Source organism: Mauremys mutica, chromosome 2 (assembly GCF_020497125.1).
Source record: "Mauremys mutica isolate MM-2020 ecotype Southern chromosome 2, ASM2049712v1, whole genome shotgun sequence".
NCBI lineage: Eukaryota > Metazoa > Chordata > Testudines > Geoemydidae > Mauremys > Mauremys mutica.
The window spans coordinates 168,220,237-168,239,916 of NC_059073.1; the positions used below are offsets into that span (position 1 = coordinate 168,220,237).

At 49.3% G+C, this 19,680-nt stretch overlaps 3 non-coding genes across 3 annotated transcripts; all 3 read right to left on the bottom strand.

Annotated features, from left to right (window-relative positions):
- Nucleotides 1-1,517: 1,517 nt before the first annotated feature.
- TRNAV-AAC lies at nucleotides 1,518-1,590 on the bottom strand. Its single transcript has one exon. It is a non-coding gene; the product is annotated as a tRNA-Val (tRNA).
- A 4,187-nt stretch (nucleotides 1,591-5,777) lies between these two features.
- Nucleotides 5,778-5,850, bottom strand: TRNAE-UUC. The gene has a single exon. It is a non-coding gene; the product is annotated as a tRNA-Glu (tRNA).
- A 5,952-nt stretch (nucleotides 5,851-11,802) lies between these two features.
- On the bottom strand, nucleotides 11,803-11,874 carry TRNAE-UUC. The gene has a single exon. It is a non-coding gene; the product is annotated as a tRNA-Glu (tRNA).
- Between the last annotated feature and the right edge of the window lie 7,806 nt (nucleotides 11,875-19,680).

Here is a 19,680-nt window from a genome sequence, read left to right on the forward strand (position 1 = left end):
ACCGTATGTCTACTGGATGCTGCTGTCAGACGGTACAGTAGGACTGGTATCTGTCATCGTCGTCCCATGAGTGCTCCTGGCTGGCCTCGGTGAGGTTGCCCGGGGGTGCCTGGGCAAAAATGGGAATGACTCCCAGGTCATTCTCTTCTTTAAGCTTTGTCTAATGGAGATTCAGTCCTGCCTGGAATATCATAGCAGCTGGAGGCTGCCTGCCCCTCCCACTTTGAGCTCTACTTGCAGAGGCAATAAAGTCAGTGTTGTTTCAAATTCCTGCATTCTTTATTACTTCATCACACAAATGGGGGGATAACTGCCACGGTAGCCCAGGAGGGGTGGGGGAGGAGGGAAGCAACGGGTGGGGTTGTTTCAGGGGCACACCCTAGAATGGCATACAGCCCATCATTTCTGCGGGATGTCTGGGGCTCTGACCTGGAGCGGCCATTTGCCTCTCTGGTTCTTTAGTAGGCTTGCCCAATAGTCCAGACAGGACTGACTTTCCCTTTAGACAAAACTTAAGGAAGGGAATGACCTGGGGAGTCATTCCCATTTTTGTCCTTGCGCCCCCGGCCGACCTCACCGAGGCCAGCCAGGAGCACCCATGACAGCAGCAAACAGTACAGTATAACTGGTAATTGTCATTGTCAACTTGCAAAGCAGCAGACGGGACGGTATGGCTGGTAACCATCTTTGCTAACTTGCAAAAGGCAAGGTCCTCTAGCTTTCCCCTGCTGATGCTAAGGCTTTTTCCCAGCTCATTTCACCACCCTCTATCCTGCAGAGGTTGAGTTTATCACAGGTGTTACCCAAAATTACCTAGTAAGCGTAGGTAGGACTAATGACCCACCAGAGTTTGGCAGAAAGCAGCACGTTTGTTATAATGACAGCTAAGCTCAAAAGAAGAAGCGGGGAGGGGGGTGTCACACTCACACTCGCATACTCACGCTCCCAGGACAGGCACAGCACTGGAGATGTCAGGATTCTGCAAGGTAAGTGTCCCACAGCGCAGCTATGGACGGTGCAATGAAGGTAAGTCTTCCTGAGGCACAATGAAATACAACGCAGAGAACCACTGGCCAGGCGGTCTGGGCAAAGGGCATTCACTGGAGGTACAAACTTGTGAGTGCTCTCCTGAGCACATGGCCCCTCCCCCTTTTAAGGGCCTGCACCTAATGGCCTGCGACTAGAGGTGACTTGGCTGCATCTGGTTGGTCACACTCCACTTTGGGCAGTGTCCATGCTCTGGGTGTGTGATCGCTGCCTAATTAGAGTCCCAGACACCTTGTCTACCTGGAAGCTCTTCTAACTGTTCAACCAGCCCATTCATCCCACAAGCATTCCAGGAGGGGGAGGGGGAAAACCACTTTACAAGTATTCAGAGAGGGAGAGGAGACAAAAGCAGGAGGGAGGGAAGTATAACACACCTATTGAGCATACAGGTTATACATAGCATAGAAATCACTTTTGCTCCTACAACAGCAGGGACAGGCCAGTAGGAGCTGGGGAAAATTAAGCCAGCATGTTTCTGCCTGGTTTTGAACCAGAGACCTTTTGCATGTTAGGCAAACGTGATAACCACTACACTACAGAAACTCTGTTAGAGGACTTTGCCCCTCCCTTCATAAGAACGTAAGAATGGCCATACTGCGTCAGACCAAAGGTCCATCCAACCCTGCATCCTGTCTGCCAATAGTGGCCAATGCCAGGTGCCCCAGAGGGAGTGAACCTAACAGGGAATGATCAAGTGATCTCTCTCCTGCCATCCATCTCCACCCTCTGACAAACAGAGGCTAGGGATCCCATTCCTTACCCATCCTGACTAATAGCCATTCATGGACTTAACCTCCATTAGTTTATCTGCAAAAAGAACAAGGAGTACTTGTGGCACCTTAGAGACTAACAAATTTATTTGAGCATAAGCTTTCGTGGGCTTCATCGGATGCATGCAGTGGAAAATACAGCAGGAAGATATATACAGATATACACAGAGAACATGAAAAAATGGGTGTTGGAATACGCACTATAACAAGAGTGAGCAGTTAAGGTGAGCTATTATCAGCAGGAGAAAAAAACCTTTTGTAGTGATAATCGGGACGGCACATTTCCAACAGTTGACAGGAAGGTGTGAGTAACAGTAGGGGGACAAATAAACATGGGGAAATAGTTTGACTTTGTGTAATGACCCATCCACTCCCAGTCTTTATTCAAGCCTAATTTAATGGTGTCCACTTTGCAAATTAATTCCAATTCAGCAGTCTCTCATGGGAGTCTGTTGTTGAAGGTTTTTTGTTGTAATATTGCAACTTTTAGGTCTGTAATCGAGTGACCAGGAGATTGAAGTGTTCTCCGAATGGTTTTTGAATGTCATAATTCTTGACGTGATTTGTGTCCATTTATTATTTTACGTAGATACTGTCCAGTATGGCCAATGTACATGGCAGAGGGACATTGCTGGCACATGATAGCATATATCACATTGGTAGATATGCAGGTGAACAAGCCTCTGATAGTGTGGCTGATGTGATTAGGTCCTATGATGGTGTCCCCTGAATAGATATCTGGACAGAGTTGGCAACAGGCTTTGTTGCAAGGATAGGTTCCTGGGTAAGTGTTTTTGTTGTGTGGTTGCTGGTAAGTATTTGCTTCAGGTTGGGAGGCTGTCTGGAAGCAAGGACTGGCCTGTCTCCCAAGATCTGTGAGAGTGAGGGATCGTCCTTCAAGATAGGTTGTAGATCCTTGACGATGCGCTGGAGAGGTTTTAGTTGGGGGCTGAAGGTGATGACTAGTGGCGTTCTGTTCCTTTCTTTGTTGGGCCGGTCCTGTAGTAGGTGACTTCTGGGTACTCTTCTGGCTCTGTCAATCTGTTTCTTCACTTCAGCAGGTGGGTAGTGTACTTGTAAGTACGCTTGATAGAGAACTTGTAGGTGTTTGTCTCTGTCTGAGGGGTTGGAGCATATATGGTTGTATCTTAGGCTTTGGCTACACTTACACTTCAAAGCGCTGCCGCGGCAGCGCTGCCACGGCAGCGCTTTGAAGCGCTAAGTGTAGTCAAAGCGCCAGCGCTGGGAGAAAGCTCTCCCAGCGCTGTCCGTACTCCACCTCCCTGTGGGGAATAACGGACAGCGCTGGGAGCCGCGCTCCCAGCGCTGGGGCTTTGACTACACTGGCGCTTTGCAGCGCCGCAATTTGCAGCGCTGGAGAGGGTGTGTTTTCACATCCTGCTGCAGCGCTGCAAATTTGTAAGTGTAGCCAAGCCCTTAGAGCTTGGCTGTAGATAATGGATTGTGTGGTGTGGTCTGGGTGAAAGCTGGAGTCATGTAAGTAAGTATAGCGGTCAGTATGTTTCCAGTATAGAGTGGTGTTTATGTGACCATCGCTTATTAGCACTGTAGTGTCCAGAAAGTGGATCTCTTGTGTGGACTGGTCCAGGCTGAGGTTGATGGTGGGATGGAAATTGTTGAAATCATGGTGGAATTCCTCAAGGGTTTTCTTTTCCATGGGTCCAGATGATGAAGATGTCATCAGTGTAGGGCAAGTAGAGTAGGGGCATTAGGGGATGAGAGCTGAGGAAGCGTTGTTCTAAGTCAGCCATAAAAATGTTGGCATACTGTGGGGCCATGCGAGTACCCATAGCAGTGCCGCTGACTTGAAGGTATACATTGTCCCCAAATCTGAAATAGTTATGGGTGAGGACAAAGTCACAAAGTTCAGCCACCAGGTTTGCTGTGGCATTATTGGGGATACTGTTCCTGACGGCTTGTAGTCCATCTTTGTGTGGAATGTTGGGGTAGAGGGCTTCTCCCTCCATAGTGGCCAGGATGGTGTTTTCTGGAAGATCACCAATGGATTGTAGTTTCCTCAGGAAGTCAGTGGTGTCTCAAAGATAGCTAGGAGTGCTGGTAGCATAGGGCCTGAAGAGGGAGTCTACACAGCCAGACAATCCTGCTGTCAGGGTGCCATTGCCTGAAATGATGGGGCATCCAGGATTTCCAGGTTTATGGATCTTGGATAGCAGATAGAATACCCCTGCTGCTTTTTTGGCCTGCTGCTTCTCTGTCTGGGATGTTTTTGTCAGCCCTGGCACACAAAAAGGGCATCATTGCGAGCGCCCACGAAGGCGAGATGAATTTTTGCCTGCCTTGCTCAGCTTGACTTGCTTCCTCACCCCATTCCTGCCTTAGATCCTGGGTTACCTGGTGGCTGAAGATGGTCCATTGTCTCAAGCGGTGCCAGAGCCTGACACAGTGCCCAGGGCAACCTTTGCTCTGCACATGCCAGCTGTGCACATTTGCAAATACTTTATAGCTCCTGTCAGTAAGTTCTGGGAACAGTTGCTCACCTTCAGAGGAAGCTCCCTAAAATTGGCCTGTCTCACCCAGTGGTACATTCACCTCTGTTCAGACTGAGCTGAAGGGGGTGGGGGCTCGCTGCTGTGGCCGCCGCTGCTGTGAGTACGGCCACTGTTGCAGATGAAGCCATCCTGCAAGCACCTTCCACCTAGCCACCCACTGAAAATACTGTAGGATGTAAGGTGGGAGTAGAAGAACACTGGGGGGGCATCCCCTTCCCCCACCATCGGCCATCCCATACCCGGTGCTGCACCCAGTGGGGTAAAAAAATTATGGCCATATCGGAAGAGTCAGTTGCATTCTTTGCGGTTGCCTCACCATTCCCCTCAGGCCTGACCTGCCCTCCAGCTCGGCCACCCACTGAAAATTGAAAAACAAAACAGGTAGAGCCATAAAAGTCTTCGAAGCTCACCAGGCCCAACCCCTCTTCTAATATGACAGAAAAGCCACACTTCTCCTGACTAAGTAGGGACATCCTATTGCCCCACAAGAAGTGGAAGGCCATCGAGTTCGGTCTCAGTAGAACTTGTGGAGCAAGGGGAAATACATGGCTGAGGAAATTCCCCACAGATGGGTCTTGAGCATGACAATCTTGTAGGTAATGACAAGGTCCACTTACGCCACCGGCTGAGCCATTCCTCACAGGCCAGCAACCATTTCTCCCAGTTCGTGTTCCCCACCTAGTCCCAAACCGAACGTTAGAAGGCCCAGCCATCAACCTGCCCACTCTTGCAGCCCTCCTCTTCTGCCCTGACTGATGGGGGGAGTATTGAGCCTCCCTCCCTTAGGCCCTTCAGCATCCCTGGGGAACACCAACACCGCCCAAGTGACTTTGGGCCAGTAGGTCAACCAATAGGGCTGCCTCCTAGGCCAGGCTGCAGCCCAGCTTCAGGACTCAGAGGAAATGGAGCTCGCATCCCTACCTACAGGACTCCAGGCACAGCCAGGCTTCTGGATCAAACGTCCCCTCTTGTGCTCAAGTCACAACAGCTAGCGGGCAAAAGACAGGCTTTCATGGCCTTTGAGAAAGCAAGATAGAGCCTTGGAAGACCCAGCAAGGTTTCTGGCACAGGAATTGTCCTCAGATCCCACAGAGACTTCAGCTCAGATTGCAGGATTCAAAGTCCCGAGTGCTGGCCCTTACACTATGGGACCAATAGGGAACCCCAAGACCTCTGCTGAGTTCTGGTGTGGATGACCCTGTGGGGGCAGCCCTGCATTTGCTCACCAAGTTGTCATGCAGCAGTTTGCTGCAGCTCCCAGAGGCCTTTCTTAATCCAGACTGAGAGGCCAGTGGGCATGTGAGGAAGTTGTCCCTTCAGTCCCAGGAAGTACATGGCCCTTCCTAGGATAGGTGAATTCCTGGGAGGAAAAGGTTTAGTCAAATAACATCCTGCCTTTTTTCATTTTGACAGGAATGGGGTCCCTCTTCACCTGACCAGGGACTTGAACCCTGGACTCTCAGATTGAAAGTCTGATGCTCTACCAACTGAGCTAGCCAGGTTCATGTCTATGAAAGGGCACATTTCGTGCATCAGAGAAACTAGTCATGAAAATGGGGGCAGGAAACAATACAGAAAACCTGCTACTCTCGCTCTCTTAGCAGTCCTAGCCCCAGCCTGATCCTTCATCCGGTGCCCTGAGGCCTTATTCTTTTTTTAGTTAAATATCAAATCCAGGAGAAAACACAGTTATACAAAGCAAAATGAAATCACAAACAGAAATGTCATTGGAAATACAAAAATTAAAAAGGAAAATGCAATCCCCATCACTTTATCATGTCTGGGCCATTCCTGTATCGAGAGCACCCGCGAAGGTCCCTGTGTGCTTACGAGAAACCTGGAGGAACTCATACCACAGCCTGAACATGAAACTCAACTGCTCCCAGGTGCCGCAGTAAAACCCTTTCCCTGCTGTGACTTTGCACTCCATAGGATTTTATGAAAATATGCTAATGAGTGTGAATATAATAGGAGTACTTCTGGCATCCGAAAAAGTGAGCTGTAGCCCACGAAAGCTTATGCTGAAATTAATTTGTTAGTCTCTAAGGTGCCACAAGTACTCCTGTTCTTTTTACAGATACAGACTAACATGGCTGCTACTCTGAAACCTGTGAATATAATGTAACTGGAACATGCTTCATGCAAAAGGTCTCTTGTACAGTATCATTACAAAGCTTATTATCTATTGTGTGTGTTCATCCTATTTGTATGAACCGATCATTCTTGTATCTGAAACTAGAAATATGAACTATAACTCTGAGGTCCTGTTGTAATGATGCAAAGTGTGGGCCATTAATAGTGGTTTGGACCCTTGATGGCTTCCATTAACCAGGACAATTGACTGGAGATGGCTCTGTCCTGCACCATCTGTGAGTCAGGCCAGGAAGAATGAAGGCTTGGGGTCTCACAGGACATGTCACCATGTCACCATGTCACCTGGTACAGGAATCCATCTTAAACCTGGGGCTTTTCCCCAGGAGAAAGACAAAAGATTCCTGCCTTGTACCAAAGTTATATAAGGGGGTGGAACAGAAGAAAGGTGGCTGCAGTCATGAGAAATCCCCTAGCTACCACCTGAGCTGGAACAAGGACTATACCAGGCAAAAAGATTGGGCCCAGACAAGAAATAAGTCTAGTCTGCAAAAGAAGCTTATTGGAAGATCTCTGAGGGTGAGATTTTATCTGTATTGAGTTTCGTACTGTATTAGGCTTAGACTTGCATGTTTTTGTTTTATTTTGCTCTATGAAGAATACAAACTGCACAGAGAAGGAAAAGTTAATGTCTTGGAAAAGCCTCTGTGTGTTAGATGAGTGGGAGGGTGTCTAAAAAACACTTTTCTCTACATTCCTTTAGAAAATCCAAAGCAGGAAACAGAACCATTCCCTTCTCAGAGGCTTGAGCTCCAAGACCTTCAAATTATGAGACTGACATACTGCCAACTGTGCTAAGAAGGCCCAGTGAAATGTTTAGGCTCAGTACATATAGGATCTTCCTACAGCAGTGACTGGGGCAGGGAAGGAGCCAGAGATGTGCTGGAAAAAGCAGGGAATCTGGTGCCCACAGACCTGTCCTGGCGGCTTTCACAGGAGCAAATAAATCAATTCTCCCTGCCAGTGAATAATGTACTGGAGCTAATGGCAGCACAGGGTGGATGTTTCCAAGCTGTGCACCCACTGCCACATGTTAGAACTCAATCTCCTTTCCCTAGCAGGGCACTTTCCCTGTGCATTGGGCAAAGCAAGTTGGGGAAGCTACATGGGTAACAAAATCCAGTGCTTCAGACACGGCTTGAACTCATAACCCCAGCAGTATCCTGCTTTATACCAACCAGTTGCACCACTGCAGGTGCTTTGGGGGGAAAGCTGGGAAGCAGGCAGTTATCAGTCTCTGGGGTTCACACCTTTGCCTGGTAATTGAAAGGCTGATGCATCAAACCTAACTCAAGATGCGGCTTTTCAGTGATGAGACTCCAGGACATTTTAACAGGAAGAAAATCTCCTTGATTCTGGTTTAGTCCCATTTGACTCCTGCCCATCTTCTCCCCCCCGCCTCCCCGCCCTGCCCCACCCCGTCTCTTTCCTTCCCCACTGGGGCCGTGCAGAGAGAAGCCCCAGCCAGTCTCTGTCACAGAGTCTGTATCCCATAAAGGGAGGGAGGGAGGGGTCGCTGTAAAACACTGATAATGGGGAGGGGAGGGGTGTCTGTGGTTAGGGGGAGAAAGAATGGAGAACTAACAGTGGGACCCAGAGAGATTCCCCCCAGATTGGGGAGATCCCCTGCTGCCCTCCATCAGCCAGCTGTGGGAAGAACAACTCGATATTGTTTGGGGAAGCCACCTTTAAAAACACAAGTGTAACATGCTAGTTACATTTGGGTCACAATCACTGGAATGATTTTGTCCTGATATTTTAAAACAGCCGCAGACACAAAGCGAGTCAAATTACAGTTTCGGTTCGGAGTCAGTGCACACACAAGAATCCGGAGGCTTTTAATTCCTTAGGTTCTGCCGCCATTTCATTTCATTCCTGTTCCAAGATTTATTGTTGTACAAAGCAACGTTAGGCCCTTGGGAGTGTCCCCCTGGTCCTGCCTGCTGCCCCGGCCAAGTTAAAAGAGCCCGAGGACCCCTGCCACCACCAGCACAAGGGGGCTAAGGCGGTTTCCTGTCCACCCTCGCTCCATGTGGCACGCCACTCCCGGGAGCAGCTGGCACGTCCCTGTGGCCCCTGGGGTGGGGGGGTCTCCACGTGCTGCCCCCGCCCCGAGAGCCAACTCTGACAACTGTGGCAATGGGAGCTGCAGGGGTGGAGTCTGCGGGCAGCCGTGCTCAAAGGCGCCCCCTGCCCTCCCGCTTAGGGGCTGCTGCCAGAGGGGGGTGCGGGTTGCTTTCGGGAGATGCCCGAGGTAAATGCTGCACCCCTCACCCTCTCCTGCACCCCCAACCCAGACCCCACACCTGCACCCAAACTCTCTCCAAGACCCTGCCCCCCACACACCCTGCTGCAGCACAACCCCCTGACTGAGCTCAGACCCTGCACCCAAACTCTCTCCTAGAGCCCAATCCCTCTCCCTCCCACACCCAAACTCCCCCTGAGAGCTTTACACAGCTGTGGGGTGGGGCAGGACTTGGTCCCATTCTGGGAATGACCAAAAATTATACAAACCTGCCGCCCCTGTCCAGCCCAACCTTCTGCTGACGCACCTCAGCCCACACCTGTGCAGGTTTTGAAGCTTCCATTGCTTAAATTCCAGGACACTGAGGGATTTCGGCTCCCCTTTGCCCGCAGGGAGCTTTCATCCCACTGCCAACCAGGTTCTTGTCGATGGGATCACTGTAGGGGGGCTGGGTCCCTCGGTGTCTTTTCTCTCTCTACGACAGGCCAGGGTGCAATAACTGGGGCATCTGAGCACCCAGGACCTTCTGTGGGGCTGCCATTCCCCTTCCCCTTCTGTGGTCTCATCTGTCATTGACTCCAGCCTTTTTTCTATCCATCGTCAGCACCATCCCAAGCAAGCTGCACTCGCCTCAAAAAGACAAAGAGTCCTGTGGCACCTTACAGACTAACAGACATATTGGAGCATAAGCTTTCGTGGGTGAATCCCCACTTCATCAGATGAATGTCGTGGAAATTTCCAGGGGCAGGTATAAATATGCAGGCAAGAATCAGTCTAGAGATAAGGAGGTTAGTTCAATCAGGGAGGATGAGGCCCTCTTCTAGCAGTCCTGGTGTGAGCATCAAGGGAGGAGAAATTGCTTTTGTAGATGGCTAGCCAGGCACAGAATTCTCACTCCATTCATCTGACAAAGTGGGGATTCACCCACAAAAGCTTATGCTCCTGTACGTCTGCTAGTCTATAAGGTGCCACAGGACTCTGTCTCTTTTTACAGATCCAGACTAACACAGCTACCCCTGTGATACTCAAAAAGACAGTGTCCCCTGGTGGGTGTAAATCACTGACCTCTCTCCTCTCTGAGCACTGACTGCCCCTCTGTTTCCTTGCCTCTCAGTCTGAGCAGATGGGACCTTTCCCTCCAGTGCTGGAGGATTCGCCCTTCTCATCTACCCTTGTCCCAAGCAGCACAGCGGGTGGGAATCTTACATGTACAGAGGTGACTTAGGAACAGAAACCACCCCCGACCTTCCATGCAATTGGCACTTGCCCCTCACTGAGCAGGATTGAAACTGGTGCAGGGAGATTACAGGGCCACATCCCCTCTGGGCATGAGCAAAGCAGCAGCGTGAAAAAGTGAACCTGGAAATTGAACCCAGGGCCTCATACATGCAAAGCATAGGCTACATCCCCAGACAGGCTGCAGGTTACACTCAGAGCTGTCCTATTCCCAGAGGATCCAGTAGCCTAAGAGCAGCATGGGAGACACATTCCCTGCTCTGAGGGCCAAACCTGCTGTCCTGGAGGCTGCTGGTTCTTAGGGTCACTTTGCAGCAGGGCCAGATTCGATGTGTGGGGCAGAGAGAGTTTGTGCCCTGGACTCAGGGTGCAGAGATACACTCAGCCCTCTACCCTGCATTGGGTGGGGGGTGCTGCCACCTCCTGCTGGAAGGTAATGGGAGGGGAGGGGCACTGTGAGTCGCTCAGCACCTGACCCTGGTGGCAGAAGTGCAGTGGGAAGCTCCAGGTGTTTCTAGGATCTGCTATTGCCACCTGCCTGTGAAGTCCAGCTTTCCCCAGCACATTCACTGCAGTGCAATTGGGTCACTGTTTCCATGGCTGAACAGCAAAGAATTGCTCCCAGTTTCCCTTCTGTCTGCAGCAGGATTAGCCTGTGTCAGTGAATAATGAGGTGGCTCTAGTTGTAGATTGTTATTCATTCCCCACCTTGACAATACACACAGTCCCTTTCCTACTCAAATCCCCAGCACCTCAGTGATCCTGGTAGCAGGGGTTGGGTCCTGAGATTTTCAGGGTCCTTTTTCCCCTCCACCTGGAGTGAACTCAGCTTTTCCCCCATCCCAGACAATCCATGAAATAACAACAGGGGCATAAAGAAAGAGGGGAGGGAACATCTCACAGCCAAGGCTGGATGTGCCCAGGGCCCCCTGCTTGTCCTTTGTTTCCATGGAATTTGGCCCTCTGCTTTGCACAAGGGACAGAGAAAGATCTTGCTGTTCCTGTGTCTGTGCAAGGAAAATTGTGCTTCTATATCATAGAATCATAGAATCATAGAATCTCAGGGTTGGAAGGGACCTCAGGAGGTCATCTAGTCCAACCCCCTGCTCAAAGCAGGACCAAACCCAACTAAATCATCCCAGCCAGGGCTTTGTCAAGCCTGACCTTAAAAACCTCTAAGGAAGGAGATTCCACTACCTCCCTAGGTAACCCATTCCAGTTCTTCACCACCCTACTAGTGAAAAAGTTTTTCCTAATATCCAACCTAAACCTCCCCCTCTGCAACTTGAGACCATTATTCCTTGTTCTGTCATCTTCTACCACTGAGAACAGTCTAGATCCATCCTCTTTGGAACCCCCTTTCAGGTAGTTGAAAGCAGCTATCAAATCCCCCCTCATTCTTCTCTTCTGAAAGAGAGGAGGGAAATGGCCCCATGATGGGACAATATCCTCAGGATTAAGACCTAAGGACTCAGGCTGAGAACTGATAGAACTGCACTCATCTGGGATTTAACAAATTGTCTTCCATGGAGCAGGGCCACTTCCAGTGTTTTTGCCACCCCAAGTGGAAAAAAAATAAAAAAGCCGCAGTCAACTGCAGCTCTACCTCAGCTGCTGTTGGCCTCAAGTCCTTCCCTCTGAGAGGGACAAATTGCTGCTGAAGCCTCCCCTTTCCATGGGCCACCCCAGGTACCTGCTTGCTGTGCCTGGAGCCGGCCCTGCCATGGAGACACTGGGAAGATGGGGGAATCAGGAAAATACCAGGGATTTGTTTACATCGCAAGTGAAGAAAGACTAAAGCATTTTTGGTTTAAAGTCACTTTTCCCTGACTGGGAATTGAACCCAGGCCTTGGCAGTGAAAGTGCCAAATCCTAACCACTAGACCACCAGGGAGGTGATGATACTATTTTTCTTCTCACTTATGCTACACTTTCTTAGGCTACTTTCTATCCAATTTCTGAAGCTGCTCCATTGTCCATTCCTGAGGGGCTAAGAGCAGAAAGCGCAGGAATCCCTGTACTCAGGGTCACAACCTGAGCCCAACCCAAGCCACTGAAACAAACACAAATGATGTTTCCTCCAGCAGGATCACAGAGCAACACAATGGAAAACTCATCAGGAACAATCCTCCTCTGCCTTCATTTACCCCATCGCAACCCTCTCAGCAGCCAACTCTTGTGGGAAGGACACTGAGCTGATAGCAGCTCTGGCATAGAGACCAAGGGAGGGGTGTTGCACCCCCTCAGTGTGAGCTGATCACATTCTGACTCTGGAAGAGTAGGGAAAGGCGATGACCACATGATGGGGCCAGTATGTACCACAACATGGTTCTTTTATGTGGGATAACACTGAACACTGACTGATCTCCACTCCCTTGGATTTGAAGAGATGTTTAATTGTGCACTTAGGAACCTATAAGGCTGAAGCAATTTTATGGATGGTGACACTACGATTAAAGGATTATTTAATGTTGTAGACGTAGGGGACGTGGAATTGATTTGTTTGCTGTTGAGAAGGGAGCCAGGCCAGTTCTCAGGGAACAAGAACTCCCAGCACCTTCCCAGTCCAACCCAGGCTGCTGCCCTGTCCCAGCCTCTGTTCCCCTGGGGGCCCTGCGTGTTTGACTCTAGAGCAGGCCGGGAGCAGCAGCTGAGGCAGAGGACAGCCTGGGCCGGGCAGATAAGAAGGAGTTTAGCAAGCAAAAAAGGTAAAATGGCAGGGGAGTATTACCTTGGACTCGACGGCATTTCTCCATTGGTCTGTCTGCTTTGGGGCAGAGACTATAAACACGTCCTGCTGCATTCGTTATTTCAAAGGGCGGTTTAGGATTTTCATTCTCACACATGATGCACAAAGCAGGACTCAACCTTTGGCGTAAACTAAACAAGCTGCTCACAGATTCTGGCAGCCACAATGAGCATTTGGGTGAGAGCTCAGACCTGCTCCTGTCCCATAGGGAGGGGGTCATCTGTGTGGGGACTGGACCACTGACCTACCCGCTCCTAACTCCCAAACTTTCAGTAACTCTATTATCAGTGCCTGTGAGTGTTATTTAAACCATACGAAAAACCACACTGGGCTAGACCATAGGTCCATCTAGCTCTGAATCTTGTCTTCTGACAGTAGCCAATAGCAGGTGCCCCAACAACCAGTCAACAAGGCACCACTGGGAGTTGAACCCAGGATTTCCTATTTACAAAACAGATACTCTAGCCAGCTAAGCCATGGTGCCTGTGGGTGGCTAAAACACAGGGTCTGCCCACACCTGACTCCCTGCCATCGCCACCAGGGTCTGACAAGCTTTGGTTGTGTTTGGATTCTGCAAAGCAGAGGAGCAGGTTATGTTTTCCTCACAAGTTGTGTGTGAGTGAATCTTTGGCCAGGTCTGCACTATAAAGTTGTTTCAGCAGAATTATATTGCTCAGGTGTGTGAAAAACACACTATGCTCCCTCGGTCGGCAGCTTGTAGCTGGTGCACACACTGCAATGCCACGTCTGGCGACAAAACTGCCCTGTTTTGGTGACAAAATAAAACGACTTCGATGAGAAGCCTAGAGCTTTTTGCATCAAACTTAAAGTGACAGAGTAGATGCTGCTGTTCATTATATCACCATAACTGGCCTCCTCCATATCCCACAATGCCCTCTGTGAACTCGCCTGCCCTGCATTCCTGCTACAGAGCCATGGGCCCCTCCCCTTTCATCGCTCTGGGAAGTTCTGACAGCTGAGCCTGCTGCTCTGCTCCGGCAGCCAGGAGCAAATCACTGCCGTGGATGCTGCTCTCTCCCGCCCTGCGAACACAGAGCAGGGTGCCGGGAGCTTCCTTACATTGTGGGGGGGCACCGGCATCCAAACTCTGATGCCCCCAGGACACCCCTTCCCTCAAGGAGGCTCTTACCTTCTAAACAGGGACAGCTGGTCTCTAGTAAAATCAGGCAAAGGGAAGGAGAAAACTCGAAAGAGGTTCCTCCTGGCGCTCACGTCCGTGAACCCTACTCTCTCAGTCCTCAAAGAGAGACCGGAGAAGGAGACTTGCTGAAGATCAACATTTTAATTTAATTTTAAATGAAGCTTCTTAAACATTTTGAAAACCTTGTTTATTTTACAATACACTAGTTTAGTTATATAATATATAGACTTGTAGAGAGAGACCTTCTAAAAAACATTAAAATGCATTAGCGGCACCCGAAACCTTAAATTAGAGTGAATAAATGAAGACTTGGCACACCGCTTCTGAAAGGTTGCCAACCCCTGGGCTGGAGGAACCTAGAGAGTACATTTCTAATCTACATTTCTATTTGTTTGGTTTTTGTAGGTTAAATTAATGCAGCCTCTGGTCCACTCTCTCCCAAGGGTGTAATGTTGCTGTGCACAATGAGAAATCTTGGGGAAAGATTGAAATGAAATGGAAGCAGCATATGGTGGCAGAACCTAAGGAATTAAAAGCCCATTGATTCTTATGTGTGTGCACTGCCTCTGAACCAGAAGTGTAATTTTTCTCACTTTGTGGCTGCAGCCAGTAAAATATTTAAATATCTATCAGGGATGGTCTAGACAGTATTTGGTCCTGCCATGAGGGCAGGGGACTGGACTCGATGACCTCTCAAGGTCCCTTCCCATCCTAGAGTCTATGAATCTATGAAACTCTGGCTTTTCCTGAATGCTGTAGACTGTGAGTTCCTGGGAAAGGGCAGGGGAAGAGGGAGCAAGAGGAGAAAGGCAGAGACACTGGAGAAGAATAATGGGAGGAGAAGAAAGAGATAGAGAACACAGAGAGACAATCAATGACTGAAGATGTCCCAACTCCATCTTGCTCCTCACAGGTGTTCAGAAAGCTGGGTAGTTGTAGGTTTCAAATATCCAAGGGATCTCCACATACCTGATCTCTCTCTCCTGGCTCCCATTTTAGTATTTTTATTTTGAAATGTTTGGCTTACCCCTGATCTTCTCTTTCCCTAACTGTACTGCAAGTTGGATGGTTTTTTTTGTTTTTTTGCTTCCCTTTTGTTCATATCAATATAATTGTAACAGCAAAGGAATCTGTAGGAGCAAAAACTGACTCAAAACTTTATTTCCCCATCATGCAGGAACAGGGTACAAATAGCTCACGCAGCTGGAATCATTACACGGAAGCCAGGGGATGGGAGATGCAGGTTTCCAAGTATTCTGTCTTCTCAGATGACACATTCCAGCCCCTTGTAGTCCTCCCTCCTGTGTGACCTGCTGGGCTTTGACACATTTATTGTCTCATTCTATTGATAATGTGATTGTAACACAACGTGACTGAAATTAAACCACTTCCAGACAAGGAACCAACAAAAGAGAAAAGCCATTATTGCACTGGCTGGGAATTGAAGCCAGGTCAACTGTTTAGAAGGCAGCTATGCGCCCACCTATACCACCAACACAGCTGGCAGGAGCAGCTTTCCTGCAGGCTACGTGTGCTGGCAAAGGGGGTTACACGTGACCATGGAGCTAGTAAGCAGGGTGGATGGGCTGGAAGCCGCCTGACAGCTGGGAGCAGAGTTAGGGGGCAAAGGTGAAAACAGATCTCATTGGGAGCTGGCCCCACACCCAACCTGCCCCTAGGAGAGGGGAACTGAAGCTCAACTTCTATCATAGAAAACTCTTCCCTAAGATGGAAGGGGACGGCTTGTTTTAAAGACAAGGTTTGTGGGTTTTGCCCACTACATACAGAGGGGCTGGATAGCGCTGAGTCCAGACAAGACTCTGGTAGGATAAGGAAGAAATTCAGGCTGCCAGTGAGCTGAAGGAGGGAGATGATATTTTGACAGTGATGGACACCTCATCTTAAAGGCCTTTGTCTGCCTCCTTCTAGTGACTGTTTGGCACAGGAATGCAGCCCCCACTCCTGCGTGTCTCCTGTGGAAATAATGTTTCTGTGCAAAACACAAAAGCTTTTCACAGAAAGAAGGGAAAGGAAATGGCCATGCAGTAGGACAGGAATGTAAGGAATGAAACAGCTGATACTTCTCCCAGCTGCATTGACTTTGAACCTTGTTGTTTGCCGTGTTGTTATATCCCTGTTGTTCCCTAGACATGAGAGGTGGGGGCTCACATATCATCTTTCAAAGGACCAAGGAAGGGAGTGTTATTTACTCCTTCTCATAACACAAGAACTAGGAGGAGTCACCAAATGAAATGAATAGGCTACAGGTTTGAAACGAAGTATTTCTTCACAACGCACAGTTAACCTGGGAAACCCTTTACCAGAAGATGTTGTGAAAGCCAAGACTAGAACAGAGTTCAAAAAAGAAGTAGAGAAGTGCACAGAGGATAGGTTCATCAATGTCAATTAGCCAGGATGGGCAGGGATGGTGTCCCCAGCCATTGTTTTCCAGAAGCTGGGAATGAGCAACAGGAGAACCACAGAGCAATGACAAAGCCAGGCTGTCATGGGCCAGCAGCTAGGGGATGCACTAAAAATCCAGTGGAGTCATCCCCCTCCTCTCCACCCCCAAGTGGCTTTGAATCTTGATGACACTGATGCTGAAATTCCACTGCCTCAGCATCCTCAACCCCCACTGGAGGCCAGTGTAGAGGTCTTTAGATCCCTGTTCATATTTCATACTCCAGCTGATGCACCATTCCTGCCCAGCAACTCACCGTCTGCCCCAGGAGAACCAGCTGGTGGACTGCACCCACAGGCAGACAACTCATACCGCTCCCCTCAGAGCAGCAGCCGCAGCTGTTGGCAGCTAATCCCCATCTAAGGCTTTGGGGAAGGAGATGGGGATCACGTGTTATTTCTTCCATACATCGAGTCTCACTGTGTTTGAACATATTTTTCTCTAATGCTGATTTAAATTTAGAGCCCCTCCCCCAATGTCTGCTTTGTAAGAGCCTCATTTCTGTGCATAAAACATAAGAACAACCGTACTGAGTCAGACCAATGGTCCATCCTGTCAAGTGTCCTAGCTCCCAAGAGTGGTCAAAGCCAGATGCTTTAGAGGGAATTAACAGAACACATAATCATGAAGTGATCCATCCCGTCGCCCATTCCTAGCATCTTTACAGATGTGAACACAAAGAGACACTTGCAGCTACTTAGAATTATAGAATATCAAGCCTGGTCTACACTACGCGTTTAAACCGGTTTTAGGAGTGTAAAACCGATTTAATGCCACAACCGTCCACACTAGGAGGCACCTTATATCGATTTTAATGGCTCTTTAAACCGGTTTCTGTACTCCTCCCTAACGAGAGGAGTAGCGCTAGTATCGGTATTACCATATCGGATTAGGGTTAGTGTGGCCGCTGATCGACGGTATTGGCCTCCGGGCGGTATCCCACAGTGCACCACTGACCGCTCTGGACAGCAATCTGAACTCGGATGCAGTGGCCAGGTAGACAGGAAAAGCCCCGCGAACTTTTGAATATTTCCTGTTTGCCCAGCGTGGAGCTCCGATCACCATGGGTGGTGATGCAGTTAAAAATCAAAATAAAAAAAGAGCTCCAGCATGGATGATGCGGACGTGATCGCTGTAAGGGCAGGCAAAACTGTTCTATCAGCGCTCCGTTACAGAAGACGAAATTCAAAATCATTTTTTAAATATCTCCAGACAGATGCCATAGCAGGGACTCAGCGCACTGCTGCGTGGCAAGCGTAACGGAAAGCCAAAGAATCAAATGGATGCTCATGGACTGGAGGACTCAAGCTATCCCACAGTTCCTGCAGTCTCTGAAAAGCATTTGCATTCTTGGCTGAGCTCCAAATGCTTCTAGGGTCAAAAACAGTGTCCGCGGTGGGTCAGGGCATAGCTAGGCAATTTACGCACCCCCCCCCACCCACCCCCAGAAGTGAAAGGGAAAACAATCCTGTCTTGACTCTTTTACATGTCACCCTATCTTTACTGAATGCTGCAGATAGACGGGATGGTGCAGCACTCAACAACAACATCCTTCCTCCCACCCCGCCATGGGTGGCTGATGGTACAATAGGACTGCTACCCGTCCTCATCATCAGCCTATTGGCACATGGGGCAGTACAAAAGGACTGGTAACCATACCAACTTGCTTGGGACAGGTCGATCAAGGTCGCCTGGTCCTAATTTTTCCTGGTAGATGGTGCAGTATGGCTGATATCCATCATCGTCATAGCAACAGGGGGCTGAGCTCCATCAGCCCCCACCCTTCATGTGTAAAGAAAAGATTCAAGTACCCCTGAACTAGCAGAGGGATGCACTCCTTACTGTCCTGTCTGGACTATCATAGCAGCTGGAGGCTCCCTTCACTAACAAGTCACTGTGTCTTATTCCTGCATTCTTTATTACTTCATCACACAAGTGGGGGGACAATGCTACGGTAGCCCATGAAGGCTGGGGGAAGAATGAAATGAACAGGAGGGGTTGTTGCAGGAGCACCCCCTGTGAATAGCATACAGCTCATAATTTCTGCAGGATCTGACACAGAGCAGCTGTGCTCTCTGGTTCTCTGATACAGTGGTTCTCTAGTACACTTGCCCATATTCTAGGCAGGACTGATTCTATTTTTAGATACCAAAAAGGAGGGATTGACTCAGGGAGTCATTCCCAATTTTGGCTTTTGGCTTTTGCGCCCCTGGCTAAGAGGGCTAAGAGTCATTTACCCAGAACCACCCGCGACAATGATTTTTGCCCCATCAGGCACTGGGATCTCAACCCGGAAATGCCAAGGGGCGAGGGAGGCTGCGGGAACTATGGGATAGCTACGGGATAGCTACCCACAGTGCAACGCTTCAGAAATCGACGCTAGCCTCGGACCATGGACGCACACCACCGATTTAATGTGTTTAGTGTGGCCGCGCACACTCGATTTTATAAAATCTGTTTTACAAAACCGGTTTATGCAAATTCGGAATAGTCCCGTAGTGTAGACGTACCCTCAGGGTTGAAAGAAATCTCAGGAGGTCATCTAGTCCAACCCCCTACTCAAAGCAGGACCAATCCCCAACTAAATCATCCCAGTCAGGGCTCTGTCAACCCAGGTCTTACAAACCTCTAAGGATGGAGATTCCACCACTTCCCTAGGGAACCCATTCCAGTACACCACCCTCCTAGTGAAAAAGTTTTTCCTAATATCCAACCTAGACCTCCCCCACTGCAACTTGAGACCATTGCTCCTTGTTCTGTCATCTGCCACCACTGAGAACAGCCGAGCTCCATCCTCTTTGGAACCCCCTTTCAGGTAGTTGAAGGCTGCCATCAAATCCCCCCCTCACTCTTCTCTTCTGCAGACTAAATAACTCCAGTTCCCTCGGCCTCTCTTCATAAATCATATGCCCAGGACTCCTAATAATTTTTGTTGCCCTCCGCTGAACACTCTCCAATTTGTCCACATCCTTTCTGTAGCGGGGGGTGGGGGGGGGAACTGGATGCAGTACTCCAGATGTGGCCACATCAGTGCCAAATAGAAGAGACTAATCACTTCCTTTGATCTGCTAGCAACATTCCCACTAATGCTGCCCAATATGCTGTTAACCTTCCTGGCAACAAGGGCACATTATTGACTCATATCCAGCTCCTTTTCTGCAGAACTGCCACTTAGCCAGTCTGTCCCCAGCCTGTAGCGGTGCATAGGACTCTTCCATCCTAGAGAGTAGGAATCTGCATGTGTCCTTGTTGAACCTCATCAGATTTCTTTTGGCCCAATCCTCCAATTTGTCTAGGTCACGCTGGACCCAAACTCTACCCTCCAGCA